The 13,494-nt window shown below is 38.6% G+C and overlaps 2 protein-coding genes across 2 annotated transcripts in view; one reads left to right on the forward strand and one right to left on the reverse strand.

The window, feature by feature from the left end:
- LOC144967588 (protein retinal degeneration B-like) overlaps positions 1 to 11,923 on the reverse strand; it is an 87,854-nt gene extending 75,931 nt beyond the window's left edge. Inside the window, exon 1 of the mRNA XM_078905048.1 lies at positions 11,489 to 11,923. The gene's annotated coding sequence lies outside the window, so the exon portion shown is untranslated. The remainder of the gene's footprint in view (positions 1 to 11,488) is intronic.
- A 23-nt stretch (positions 11,924 to 11,946) lies between these two features.
- Positions 11,947 to 13,494, forward strand: part of LOC144967589 (uncharacterized) — a 35,182-nt gene continuing 33,634 nt past the window's right edge. The window contains exon 1 of the mRNA XM_078905052.1: positions 11,947 to 12,128. The gene's annotated coding sequence lies outside the window, so the exon portion shown is untranslated. The remainder of the gene's footprint in view (positions 12,129 to 13,494) is intronic.

The raw sequence follows: 13,494 nt of genomic DNA on the forward strand, positions 1-13,494 counted from the left end.
TTAAAACGACCCGTCATCTTTTGGGAAACTCCCAAACCTGAGATTCCTCGAAGTCCCGGGTTTGAAAGTTTTTGTCAAGATGAAGGTCATTTTAATCGCTCGATATTTGAAGGAAGGGATTTCTGGCTAAATTTTTTTAACGTGTCTTTTCTCCGAGTAGGGCAGAATACTTGTCAATGATTTATTTAGTGGAAAGGGGTTGGAGACCCTTGGTACCGAAAATAATATGATTTATTGCTATCACTATGATTGTGGTTAATGTCGTAGTTGTTATCGTTATCGTCATTATCACCATCATCAACGCCGTCGATGATGTAATAATATTGGAAGTAATCATCCATTCGACTGGACTTAGACTATGAGTTATGATTTAGAATCTTCAGCAGCAGCAGTAGAAGCATTATTAATTTACAATATCAACCTCAAAAATCAATTGTCATCACCACAACAACCTCCATCACCACCCCAAATATCATCATCATCATCATCATCATCATCATCATCATCATCACCACCATCACACCACCATCACCACCACCAACAACAACAACAACGATAAAAAACAACAACACTACCACGACCACCCCCATCATCTTCAACACACAATATCATTGCCACCACTACTTCATTCGACACCGCGTCCGGTATTTGACATCCTGACCCTCCCCCCCCCCCTCATCATCATCATCATCACCATCATCATCATCATCATCATCGTCATCATCATCATCATCATCATCATTATCATCAACATCCTTACCACACACAAAAAAAACCCACCAAAGAAAACTATTATCTACACTTGATTAGTACCGGCCTGAGTAGAGAAATGATACAGTCTTGTGTGTTATTCGCACAATGGACGGAGTTAATGGGAGACTAATAGAAAAAGGCCGCCGACAAAGGATCTCCGAAAATTGCTTTAGATATGAGGAGAAAAGAAAATGGAGAGGCGATGATTACTTTGACTTTAATAAATAGGGACAGCAGGGATGGGGAGGGGGGGGGGGGGGGGGGGCTTGGACTGAGAGATTGAGTGGAGGAGGGAGGAACATATGTATAGAATACTGAAAGACATATGGATAGATATATAGACAGATAGATAGATGGATAGATAGATGGATAGATAGATAGACAGATAGATAGATAGATAGATAGATAGATAGATAGATAGATAGACAGATAGATAGATAGATAGAGAGATAGATAGATGGATAGATAGATAGATAGATAGATAGATAGATAGATAGATAGATAGATAGATAGATAGATAGATAGATAGATAGATAGATAGATAGATATATAGATAAAGAGATAGATAGATGAACGGATCGGCAGATAGTTAGACAGATAGACAGACATACAGAAAGGTGATTAAATATGAATCTCTCTGTGACAGGGAAATCATAACATCAAGAAGAAGAGAAGAAGAAGAAGAAGAAGAAGAAGAAGAAGAAGAAGAAGAAGAAGAAGAAGAAGAAGAAGAAGAAGAAGAAGAAGAAGAAGAAGAAGAAGAAGAAGGAGAAGAATGAGGAGGAGGAGGAAGAAAAGGAAAAGGAGGAGGAAGAGGAGGAAGAAGAAGAAGAGGAGGAGGAGGGGGGTAAAGGAGGAGCAGAATTGGAAGGAGAGGGAGGAGGAGAGGAGGAGGAGGAAGAAGAGAGGAGGAGAATAAGGAGAAGGAGGAGGAGGAGGAGGAGAAGGAAGAGGAGAAGGAAGAGGAGAAGGAAGAGGAGAGGAGGAGGAGGAGGAGGAGGAGGAGGAGTAGGCGGAGGAGGAGGAAAACAGCATAGTAGATAGAAGTATTAATTTATAGAATGTGAGAATGATCCAACGTCCGTAGTATGATGGATGGGAGTGTGTGTGTGTGTGTGTGTATTTGTGTGTGTGTGTGTGTGTGTAAGAGCGTGTGTAAATGTGTGTGTATCTGTTTGTGTGCGCGTATGTGTATGTAAGTGTGCTGTAATAATTGATTGATAGGTGTGAGTGTTTGAAATAGACTTGTATTATCAAATCGGATAGGTTTGGTGGGAAGGAAACTGCTCCGGATGGTTTTATTGAAAAAACAAACAAACAAGCAAACAAAAAACAAACAAAAATAGGCTACTCATTAAAACGAGTTGCCTATCGGAACAATACCGATTCACATCTAATCTGTGTCCAGTACTGTAATGTAAAGTGTGTCCCGATGACACCCTCTTTGTTCATTTATCATGCTCAATCCTTTGGATAGGACACCAGTCTATCGCAAAGTACTTTCCGACAGATTTTCCAATTCAATTCAAATATTTATTTATTGTCGGCATTTAAAAAATGTTTCGTAGATAATGTAGTCAGGCTAATAGAAGCCTTTGACCGACATAATCTAACAGACCTTGTTAGTCAACCACTGCTGGGGAGATATATAGATGGATGCATATATAGATAGATAGATAGATAGATAGATAGATAGATAGATAGATAGATAGATAGATAGATAGATAGATAGATAGATAAATAGATAGATAGATAGATAGATAGATAGAGAGAGAGAGAGAGAGAGAGAGAGAGAGAGAGAGAGAGAGAAAAAGAGAAAAGAAAGAAAGAAAGAAGAAAGAAAGAAAGAGAGAGGAGGAGAGAGAGAGAGAGAGAGAGAGAGAGAGAGAGAGAGAGAGAGAGAGAGGGGGGGGGGGGGGTGGAGAGGGGGGGAGGGGTCAGAAAAAATAATAATCTGGACTGCACCCGGGGTCGATTACTGTCCTGTTTTATCTGAAGCGAGTGCTCTACCAGTTGAGCTATCGGAACCCCCAAAGCTGATAGAAAGTTTTAAATATAAATATATTTTTTTTAATTAATTAAAATTTACGCCCGTTGCAACGGTACAATTAGATACTGTCGCTTAGGCATTCCGTGAAGGAATATAGATAATCCATCAAACAAAATGTCTGATGTCCGAAGTGAGCAAATTGTGGATTAATTTTCTTATCCAAGGCGAAAATAACGAAAGTGCCTGAAGCGGGGCTCGAACCCGGGACCTTTCAGGTCACAGTCGAATGCCTTTACCACTCGGCTACTCTGCTCCTCAAAGATACCCAAAAAGAAAAAAAAAAAGAAAACCCAAAAACAAAACAAAAACAAAAACAAGAAAACAACAAACAAAACCATAAATAAATAAATAAATAAATAAATAAATAAATAAATAAATAAACCCCGAACAATTATAGTTATATTATTTACAAGAGAACGTGTTTCCGCTGTAACCCTTGTTTGTATTATAATAGTTAAACATTGAACACGAGAGAACGAGGATGAGACCATAGAGAATGCTCGATTTATTTATTTATTTATTTATTTTTGTGGAAAATATCAAAGTGACAAATTATCAAACAGGCATTCAGATATGATATAAATAGATAAATCTGAAAAGGTGTGTATGAAACTAGAGAATAATACATCTTACATTGCTTGTTATTTCTCCGAGCTTCAAGCAACACCATGATGTCGTGTGCGGTTATGTGGTCTGGTCTAGTGCTATGGACACTCGCCTTCGGATCGGAGGAGGGGGAGTGGGGGGGGGGGGGGGCAGGGTTCGAGTCTCACTCTGAGCGGCGCATAGTTGAGTCCTTGGTGAAGGCTCTTTACTCACATTCTCTCACCATACTCGGGGTTAAAGTGGGTACATGTCCATTAACAGCATTGCCTCTTTCGAAAAAAAAAATACTTGAAATATCGCCTAATGTCTCGCCCTACATGTTAAATGTTGCTGTTGGCTAGGGACCCCTTGTAAATCGCTTTGAGCACGTTTAGTGGATATTGCACTATAAAAACGCTCTTGTTTTTTGTTGTTGTTGTTTTATTTATTTATTTTTTAAGTTTGCAGAGAAGGAACAATTTATCACTGTTGTGTTCATATTGAACTCTAACACACTCTCATTAGGTTGCTGAAAATATTGGAGTTCTTGTTTGAGAACGGACTAGATACAAGAGTAGATATAGACGGCGATAGTTCTGAGATCGCATTACAAGTACAGAAGTAAATTATTGACGGACAGGTAGACAGCGGATGTTTGGTGTGGATTGGAATTGGAAGAAACTAACACCTGTATTGGGAAACTCGTAAATTTTTGTGTTTTTTTAAATGTGTGTGTATGTGTTTGTGTGTGTGTGTGTGTGTGTGTGTGTGTGTGTTTAAACGTTTACTTGTACAGGTAAGGAGTAAAGCATACATGTGGAGTTGGAAGATTTTGAATGGATTGCAGACTTGAAATTTGGAAGATTCGTAATTTTCAGGGTTGACAATATAGTTGAAATTGTAACTATTTTTTAAAAAATGACCAATTCGTCCTCAATACGTTAAAATAATACTTTTAACTCCATTATATACCAGCTCTGGCACCAGAACTTCGTTTTCAAGATGTTTTATTGATCTTTAGATAGTTCTCCGGTTAGAACAAAAAATTGGTAATATTACGACATTCTCGTAGTAGTATGCAGGTCTGGAATTGATGGATGGATGGATGGATGGATTTGTGGATGGATGGACAGATGGGTGGGTGGATGGATGGACGGATGGATTGGTGGATGGATGGAGGACGGAAGGGATGGATGGATGGATGGATGAATGGATTTGTGGATGGATGGATGGATTGGTGGGTGGATGGATGGATGAATGGATTTGTGGATGGATGGACAGATGGATTTGTGGATGGATGGACAGATGGGTGGGTGGATGGATGGATTGGTGGATGGATAGAGGACGGAAGGGATGGATGGATGAATGGATTTGTGGATGGATGGATGGATTGGTGGGTGGATGGATGGACGGATGGATTGGTGGATGGATGGATGAATGGATTTGTGGATGGATGGATGAATGGGTGGATGGATGGATGAATGGATTTGTGGATGGATGGATGGATTGGTGGGTGGATGGATGGACGGATGGATTGGTGGATGGATGGATGAATGGGTGGGTGGATGGATGGACAGATGGGTGGGTAGATGGATGGACGGATGGATTGGTGGATGGAAGGAGGACGGAAGGGATGGATGGATGGATGGATGAAGTGACGGATGGATGGGTGGAGGGATTGATGGATGGATGGATAGGTGGATGGAGGACGGAAGGGAGAGATGGATGGATGGATGGTTGGACGAGTGGATGGATAGAGGAAGGGAGAGAGGGATGAATGGATGCAGGAAAGGAATCAAACGTGAGTAAGTTAATAACATCCATTATACTTGATGATTAGGTGGATGGACGCATTAAATAAATTTATATTTTTTTAAACTGTCGATAATAGATGGATAATGGATAAGTGAGCGAATAAACATATGAATATGTGAAATAAAGAATGAACAAATGGTTGAATAAATGGACGAATGAATGAAAAGATAGACGGATAGATAAGTGAACGACTGACTAGCTGAATTATGAATGGGTGGCTGCATAAACAAAATACTGCTGTATGCTCCAACGACTCCCGGTAATTAAGTAAGACGATGCCCACAGGTAAGAAGAAGAAGCCTTGTGATAACAACCTGGAAGGGCATCTGTGATGATACAGTACCAGGAAAATCAAAGAAACCCCCCCCCCGACAAAACAGACAATAAGGTCTCAGCATACAAGCATCCTCACTAGACCCAGTTGAAGAAGGCATAATTTTTGAAATGGTAGTATGTGTGCCCCATCATTTCAAAACTGTTTCACGTGATGTAAGAACCAGTTGCCGGAAAAAAAAACATGATGATATAAAGCTAAAATGACCAAATGTTGGAAACCATATCATTCATTACCCCCCGATAAAACATGTAAATTTAAACCAAGATTTAAATATAAAGATTAACTCTCTCCTTACCGACCCTTTTCACGATTTTCCACTAAACATCAGACTTATCTAACGTAAAAATTGAATATTAAGCCCTTTCTCGAAAGAAATAAATGCAAGTACAACGCAGAATTAAGTTCTTATAACTACATTTTTTTTTAAATCTTCAAATTTTGTGATTACAAAATAAAACTGAATGAGATAAACGTTGGTACGATCGTAATAAATGTGACGATTTTCCTGTAGTTGGTAAGGAGATGGTTAAATCCAATTTTGAGCACCCAAATCACTCCAACATATTGGCGCAGGAAGGTTTGAGAACACATGTCATGGTCATTCATTTTTTTTTTTCTTCTCCAACTTGCTTTGCATTTTAGTGTATCATTCACATCCTTTAAGATTTTATTTAGTTGCATCTTTGTCAGCTCCCTAATGATTCACAATCATAGCTTTCAAAATAAAGTAAAAGAAAAAAAGTGCACAGAATACAATATCTATCTACATCAAATAATGATTAAAGCAGCAGTCGAGCTGATTTTTGGAGGTGATTTTTTTTTCTTGTGTTTTTCTTTTCTTTTTTGTTTTGTGTTGCATTCTTTCATTCACACCTTTTCAGATTGTTATGATATGATTTGATTCAGCGCTCTTGGCTGATTTTATGTCAAAACAGTTACTCCCCCTTAGACTAGATAAGATAAACCAAACAAACAAAACATCTAAACAGGCTTTTTCAAATGACGCCGGGTGCAGAAAGTGGGGGAAGAAACGCAAATCGTAAAACAAAAAAAAACAACAAAAAATTATATAAATAAATAAAAATGTGTAAGCTGATAACTAGGACAGTTTTAAAAATAAACCATCTCTCTCTCTCTCTCTCTCCCTCTCTCTCTCTCTCTCTCTCTCTCTCCCTCTCTCTCTCTCTCTCTCTCTCTCTCTCTCTCTCTCTCTCTTCCCCCCTCCCCACATATCTATCATATGAAATGAGAATAACCGGTTTTACTCAAGAAGAAAAAAATAGATAAAGGACACGAGAACATGCTAAGCTGGGATCCAAGACTCATTCAAAAGTAAAACGAATAAATGACACAACTGAAAAAGAGTTAAAGAATTTGAGATTTGTTTGTGACTGCACGTATATAATATTGAATATTGTCATTTAATGCTATGAAATGTACGTATTCATTGGTGACCGTTTTTGGTTATTCTTATTACTTACTCGTATTAAAGGTACTTACTGGATTTACTCCTATTTAATCCATGATATGATATGATATATGATCTGATGTGATATAATATGAAATGATATCATATCATATCATAAAATACATGTGATGAGAAAGAGTATGCTACTATAGACATATCCTTTATTTGTGGGCATTGAGAGTAATACTTCATGGTAAAAACGAGGACTGTCCCACACAAAAAAAAAAACCAACAACAACAAAAATAATAATAAAAAATAAAGGGAAAAGAAAAAAAAAGTACAAAAAAGGATAGATGTCATATTTATTAAACCATTTAAGATTTTTGGACTCTGTAAATGCATTTAAATTGCAATTTTCCCACGCAGAACAAATATTGTCCATCCTATTGAACACAAATGACGTCATAGCAAAAATGGCCACCCGTATTGAAAAATGGTGACAAGGAGAAGTTCAAGATGATATTCCATCTCTTCACACAAAAGGGCTAAAGCCATCTGAAATTCTTGGAAAGATTCATGGTAAAGATGTCTTAGGATGATCACAAGTGTATCATTGGTTTGAGCTTTTTTGGAGCTGGGCACACAGATCTACAAGAAAAGCAAGGCAGCAAAGCCATGTACTGTGTGTCTTGACCAATATAAAGGAGAATGTCTATAGAGTTGATGAGCTGATTCAAGGGGAAAGGAGGCTGAAAATTAGAGAAATTGCTGAAATTGTGGGCATATCAAAGTCAACTATCCATGAACTACCGCTAGGTGTGTTCTCAAATTGGTTCCAAAGCAGCCGATGGCTGATCACATGACACGAGTGACATGTGCAGAAATTTGCTGGTGTGTAGTGGGCGTCATGTCATGAATGCAGGAGGTGCAAATGTCTGCTGAAGACTTCCTGAGACAGATTGTTTCAGGTGACGAAACTTGGTTACACCATGCAACCCCAGGGACAAAAGTGATTCGATGATGTAGAAACATCTCTCTTCACCAACGCCAAGTGAGAAATCAGCAAAAAAAAAGGGTCTTGGCCACAGTTTTCTGGGATATGCAAGGTATACTTTTCCTTAATGCCCCTTGAACCAGGACAAGCAATCAATGCCCCGAGATACTGCCAAACTCAGAGAAGCTTTGCATTGAAAAAGACCAAAACAACTGGCCCATTGCAAAATTTTGAAACATGACAACGCAACTCCCCATACCGCCAATGTCACCAATGGTAGGAAACAGAGATATGGATGGGAAGTTTTTACCTCACCCCTTTCACAGTCTGGGGTTACCATCATCTGATTATCATCTTTTCGGATCAACGAAGCACTTTCTGGCAAGGATTCGATTCACTGATGACAAGTAGCTTGTGGGGGCTGTGTGAGACTTGCTACAATCGTTTGATGGAGATTTCCAAGCAGGGCATCTTCTCCCTGATCCCATGCTGGGAGAGATGCATTGATCGCAATGGTAATTACATTGAACAAATAAAGTTGATCAGTGGGTTTTTTTTCAAATAAAGAAAAAAGAGTCAACTCAAAACTGTTGAATCTATGGCCATTTTTTTTTCATGGGACAACACTTGTGCATCTCATATTTCACTGAAATAGCAGCACATCAGACATAACTGAGTACCTGGTTCTCCACAGTGACTGATATGGTAAGGACATTATTACACATTTCATGAAGATCTATAGAGATATGTAGCCTGATTTACCTGTCATCTGCATTTTTTGCGGCCGCAAATATCAGGGCGATCCGCAAATTTTGGCATATTACCCAAAATTGGCAAATCGCGGCAAATTTTGGGAAAATTGGCAAATCGCGTGGCAAATTTTGGGGAAAAAAAAGAAGCGAAAACAAAATAACGAGAAAAAAAGTGCGAAACTTGAGAAATGTTGCAGCTTTGCCTGGGCCCAAACCAAAGGAAGCTACTCTCTATGGATAATGATCCTTTAAAATCTTTGTAACAAAGCTATTCACAGTCATTTCATTTCTCAAGTCAAATAAATCGAGTCACTTACACTTCCAACTTCAGTCATGGATCGTTTCGTCAAAAAATCTTCAAATAAGGACTCAAAGTGCGGCAAATTTTTGGGCAAATTTTGGTCTTTTTGGCAAATTTCTTGGCAAATTTTGGCAAATTTTAGGCCCCAATTTGCCAAAAAATGCAGATGACAGATTTACTAGAGACAATATTTGTGTCCATCACCATAACTGTACAGAAAGAATGAAAAACATACACACACATTCCGACACACAAATTTGAATGTACACATTCCAACAAACAATATCCCAGAGGGAATCAGAGCCCAACAATGAATGATTAACTAATCTTTCTGACGTGTGCAGGTTGCAAATTATAAGATCCACAATTAGAGAGAAACAGCCTGATCGCTGACATTCAATGTGGCTACTCGAAATGGTGCTTATACGACACCCAACTCCTCTCACTGGCACATGACCTGTCCTCTGTGCTCAACAGGCACCATCCCCAAAGCAACAATTTGTGGGAAATATAATGGATTAAACGTTTGTGGAAGGATGAACTGGAGAATAAACCATCACAGGCTGTCCTCAAAGTCACTACGAAGAAAACTGCAATAATGAAATGATGATCAACAATTCACCTAGTATTCAACTTACAGCTGAAGACGTTATAGTGATAGAATGACTATTGTAACTTGGAAGTATGGTAAGCAACTATGATGACACTAATAGCAGAATTGGAAAAGCTAGAAAGCCTTTAATACTCTAAGGCAAAATGAAACATAACGCATCACTCTAACACCCATATGAAACACAACTGCAATATCCACGCATACTAAAATCAGGACATGCATAAATGAGGAGTTGACAAAACCTATAAATGTCTTTATCTCATCTTTAAAATCAAAAAGGACTGATAGAATCTGTAACAGCGGACTATGGAAAAAGACTAATTAATGTCTAAAGAAATTTCATTCAAAGAGAAAATGGTGTTTGATTGGACATATCCTAAAAAAAATAACTCTCAAATGCAACCAAGCTGATTGCAAGTTGGAACACCCAGGGCAAAAGAATAGTTGGAAGACCAGGAGAGACATGGAGACACTCAGCTGAAAGAGAAAGTCGGGATTATCATCACCCCGAGTGAGGAAGCTCACCCAGAACTGGATTCTATGTAAGAGCACTGATGCAGCCCTGTGTCCCTCTAGAGGTCAAGAGGAATAAGTGAGTATCAGATACTATCAGCTTGTAAAATTGATTACAAAGACTGGAAGTAACTTGATGTTTCAAATAAAAAATAAGAGCAGAGTTGAGATGGATTGGGTTTTTAAAAATGACAATCATTACCATGAGAAAAAAAAATAGTCCCGTTTTTCCCCCCAAAAGGTTTGTCACAATAGCTGAAAATAACAGATCAACTGTGAGAGCTGACATTTTTCTGAAACCATAGAATTAGAATTCTGAGGGCCTGCAGTAAAATGGAAAACCCTGATTTGTTACTTGGAAGAGGAGGGGGAGCCATCTCTCAAACTCAAAATCTGACGTAGATAGATGAAAAAATTGGTATGTCGGATAGTGGTAACATTGTGTACAAAACAGGAAAAGCTCCATTAGCTGACAATTTCAAATAAGTACCTATCGTAATCAGTATCATTATTCATTTGACAATTTGTCTTGAAGCTCACATTATATTCCTTGGGGGTCCTCATAGCTCAGTTGATCATTGATAGAGCATTCACTTCACAAGAAAACAGATCAAAATCTATTCTAGGTGAAGTCAATTTTTTAATATAATTCTAGGTAAAGTCGAGATTTTTTTCCACCCCACTCCCCTGTCTACCCAGCAGTGATGGGGTAGCTGGGTCTGAAATGTCTGACAGAAAGTACGTTGCGATAGAAGACTAGCATCCTATCCAAAGGGTGGAAGGCAAATGCTATTATCCATTTCATATTTCACGCTATAGAAACCGGGATTAATTCCAGTTCATGGACCTAACAGCTCAGAAGGGCTGAAGATTTTATATCACTTTAATTTTTCTTAAACTTAAAGTTAAAGCGTCTTTTTTTAGTTTCTTCTGTCATTCACCGGGTCAAGAATTTCCTGGGTCGTCTATGTATTTAAAAATAAATTTTATTTCCTAAAAGAAAAAAAAATAGCAAGGTTTCCATAAACTAATTATTAACACCATCCAAGTAGTAGAGTCACGAACGGAATCTTATATATAAATATGAGGATATATTGTACTTCCTTATGTCCTTTTATTATTAATATTATTATTACCTGGGGTAAAGTTAGGACGATGGCAAAGCCAAAGCATTGTAGGTAGCATTTGACACAGGAATTTGATGTCAAATCAGTGACATCCCTATAACAAGAAACCACATACCACTTATGACGAAAGACGTATCTATAAGATAATGAGGTGTGCGTGATTACACAACAGCTTGTCAGAATTTTTCTGATACAGCAAAGAATATTTTTCGAAGTAAAGTAATCGAATTATTACTGACCTCTAAGTTTCAATCCCGTTCAACTGATCATCAAGAATAAGACTAGTTAAATCTAATCCATTCAATCACTCTCTGGTTTGAACCCTTTGTAGATCTTGGTCACTTGAGAGAGGTTTTATCTGTTTTCTGGAATTTGATTTTGAGGTTGGAGTTGGGCTCATCAAAATCCAAATTGAAATTGGCCCTCCAAGTCCAAGGACCATAAATTTGGATGTGCACACTTAAATGTCAATATCATTTTACTATTCTTTGAGAAATACACACATACTTATATTCAGAGAACGATCTTATTCCTCTATAATCTGAAGGGAGCATTTTGCTTAAAGATAGAATTCCCTATTTATCATAATACGGTAGAACTGACAACATTATAAATTCTTTGCTTACAACTTTGCTTTACACACTCTCCTCTGTGTTGAGGGAAAAATTGTGCTCGATTGAGAAGTGCGTAGCTTAGCTACATAAAGCGGTCGCGAGTCGCGATTGAGTGAGTACTTCGTGGTTCAAACCGTTCAGTGAGCGAGAGCACTGAGCGAGTTGATCGACACCAGCTCATTCCTTCCGATGATAATAAAATCTCACAAGATTGTAATGCAAAATTTAGGTAAAAGTATCGATCAGAAGGGCGATTTATATTCAGGTAAATATTTAACGACATTACGTAAACGCGTTGCCGTTGATGGCTGGTCGTCCTGTCTTGTCCTTGTAACTGGTCAACAAGCGACGTTGAGTATGACAATAACTGTATGGGTTAGATTGAAAAACTCTGATCCGGCGTTTTGTCCTTTTGAACTCTACAAAACATACCCGTTTTACTAGAGTGCGAATGCTGTTAAGTCTTTCAGAGACATGAGGCCCATGCAGCCGGAGTTTATTCCGGGTTCTATAGCGTGAAACGGACAATAGCAATCGCTTGCTTTCCTTTTGATAGGACGTAAGTCTATCGCAACGTACTTTCCGCCAGATCCAGCTACCCATTCACTGCTGGGTGGACAAGGGAGGGGGTAGGGGCCATTAAAAAACTTGACTGCATCTGGGATCGATAATTGTCCCTTTGTTTGTGAACCAATTGAGCCATCGGGGCACCAACCATTATCAAAAGGAGACGCAAGATCTCAAGCTATGGCCTGGGCAAAACCAATTCAGTTCACTGTTTTACGGCGCTTGCGTCACATTAGGGTAATTTCAGCGCTAGTAAAACGGAAGAAAATGGGATAGCAAAATAAAAACAAATTTTAAAACCTAAATTTCCATATAAAAGTACACGAGAAAAGTAAGACAAATAGGAATGGTTCTTCCAAGTGAACACTACACTCGAGTATAGGCTCCGGTTTCCTCGAACTCATTTGAATGTCCCGAATTTTCCCTTATTATTCTTTGTTATCATTCCTCGAACTAATGTCACCCAACAAAAATCTTTTAAAAACTAGATTAATTTAAGGTCTGTTCTTTTTTTATGCGCCCGGTGATTTCGACCATTGATGGTTTACTGTGACATTGTTAGTTACGTATGTATGTATCGTTTGTGTCTATTTACACTGCAGGTGTATATACAGTATAAATGATACACATAGACACACAACATTGAGACACACTCAGCAACTCACACTCTATCGTCGTTTCGCATAACCGACACTTATCTGCTTATTCTTATCACTTCGCCATTTGTTCTAATTTCAGTACCATGCGCCATAATTTGCTTCGGCGATAAATTAATATTGTGGAACGGCACCCCCCCCCCCCCCCCCACACACACACACCAATCCCTTGTTACACCTAGCCTATAAAGTTATTTCTCTAAACATATCAATAAAGTAAATAAATAATAAAGTTCCCTTTATCCATCCTCAAGCGGAAATTTGCATTAGGGTCTATTCCAATGAAAGACTATAAAGGACCCAGTTGTCAGTCGCAGCGCAGAGATGGCTTTCTGACCGCAACATGAGGCGATGGATAAGGAAATTACACTCCAGCACGAACTGGTTAGCATGTCCCGAGGAGTTCGA

Source organism: Berghia stephanieae, chromosome 3 (assembly GCF_034508935.2).
Source record: "Berghia stephanieae isolate SIO BIC M18660-M18661 chromosome 3, UCSD_Bste_1.3, whole genome shotgun sequence".
NCBI classification, from domain to species: Eukaryota; Metazoa; Mollusca; class Gastropoda; order Nudibranchia; family Aeolidiidae; genus Berghia; species Berghia stephanieae.